Here is a 2,170-nt window from a genome sequence, read left to right as displayed (position 1 = left end):
AAGAGCATAAAGTAATGGGTCTTTATTTAGAAATGTTGTTATTCTCAGGACATCTTCTAAAGTGGTTTCTGTGTTTTGTTTTGTATTACATTTATTCTACCTTTCTGCAACTTGCTCAGATTTATCTCAATAGGACAAACATCTGTCACATTTTGCATATTGCTTTAATTTGATTGTCCCTGACCCCTTAGGCAAATATAGACAGGTGGAAAACATACTGGCTATTTCACACAGCATCTGTAGTCACTTTAGCCAGTCTTTTTTATGGCTTATCACAGCATGAGAGGGCTGCAGAAGCCAAGCAGTAGCAGGGAGAGAGTACCGGGTAGAATTGCACCCTCTGTTTGCTTGAGCAACTCTGTACCACTTTTCATTTACAAATGCTGGCTGAGGAGAACAGGCGCCTGCTTGCAGGTCTAGTCCTTAAGAAATGGGGGAAAAAAGAGTAAAAATAAAAAAAAAAGAATAAAAAAGGACAGGGTATGCCTTTACATTAAGTCATTATCTTTATTCTGTAACTCCAATGGAGTTTAATAAATGACCACACACGCAAACACACACTCATGTGCACACTCACATGCACATTCATACACAAAATGTCTTTAGCAGCAATTTGATATGATTAATGAGGCTGCTCTAGCACATCTTGAGGATAGCATATTAGTCACAGTTAATGACTCCTGCATAGTCTACTCAAAGAACAATATATCCTTATTAAATGTCTCTAGCATAGAATGGAGAAAGACCTTAAAATATCCTATGGTCAATGACCCTACCTCCAATTTTGATGAAGGGACACACCCTGAAATAGCCAGGATTGATAGATGATGATGATGATGATGATGATGATGATGATGATGATATTTAAGCAAGACACAACAAAACAGGAGTATAGGTTTTCCAAAATGTTTTTCATGACAGTTCTAGGCTATAATCATTAAAGTCAAGAAATCTTTTTTTGTAAATGAGTTCTTACTTTAATCCGAGTCAGTTTCCTCTTATGTAGACAGCAATAGAAATGGAGAAAAATGTTCAGATACCCTCTTATATATACACTTCATATATTTGGAGATGGTTATTAAATCATCTTCCTGCCCCTTTTGCTACCAACTAAAGTTAACTTCTTTAATCTTTCTCGCTAGAATTAATTTCCAGCTTTTAAAATAAGTAGTTTATTATTATTTTAAATTTTTTCTCTGGACCTCCCCCCACTAATATTTTCAAAGTGTGGGAAGGAGACTACCTTTATCTCCTGGGAGATAATCACTTTGGGTGTCTTCAAAAATGAATATTCTTGAGTACCCCCATCTGTTCAATCAGAAGATCTTTGGTTGGGCCCAGAATCTGCATTTTTAACATGGATCTTAGGAGATCCTCATGTGCATTGATATTTAAGCACTAGTACTCTAATTTCTCTTCAGTTAAACTATTCCAGATATCTTTTTCTACGAGGCACCTTTAGTAATTTTCTTTTTTTAAATTTTTTTTTAATGTTTACTTTTGAGAGAGAGACGGAGCATGAACGGGGAGGGGCAGAGAGAGAGGGAGACACAGATCTGATGCAGGCTCCAGGCTCTGAATTGTCAGCACAGAGCCTGACACAGGGCTCAAACTCATCAACCGTGAGACCACGACCTGAGCAGAAGTCGGGCTCTCACCCGACTGACACCCAGGCACCCCAGTAATTTTCTTAATCAAAGAATAAACATGGGCCCCTCCAATCTATTTATAACCCTTCCAGCTTTATCAGTTGTTTATCATTCTTCCTTCTGAGAGTCTTTTATCTCTTTGTAGTATGTCTTTCTAAAATGATTGCAAAGTGATTTTTTTAAACTATAATATCAGCTCTCAATCACCACATTTCAGGTTCACATTTGAAGTCAATGTGACTTTGTGTTCCCACCTCAAGCATTGTCAGAAGCTAATGCTTCCTTCCACCAAAGCTTGACTGAATCATATTTTCCCGGAGTTGCTTCCAATAAATACTCTTTAAACATATTGTCAAGTCTACATTAGGATGCAATGTCATTTTCTATTATTAAAAAAAGTATATGCAGAATGAGATTCATCTATTAATGATCTGTCATTGCCAAAAGCAGCATTCATGTCCTGTAAAAAGGACAATATTACTCTAATTTTCTTCTGTGCCTTTCAAAACTAGACATTTTCT

The sequence above is a fragment of the Lynx canadensis genome, chromosome C2, assembly GCF_007474595.2.
Source record: "Lynx canadensis isolate LIC74 chromosome C2, mLynCan4.pri.v2, whole genome shotgun sequence".
NCBI classification, from domain to species: Eukaryota; Metazoa; Chordata; class Mammalia; order Carnivora; family Felidae; genus Lynx; species Lynx canadensis.
This window is presented reverse-complemented; position numbering follows the sequence as displayed.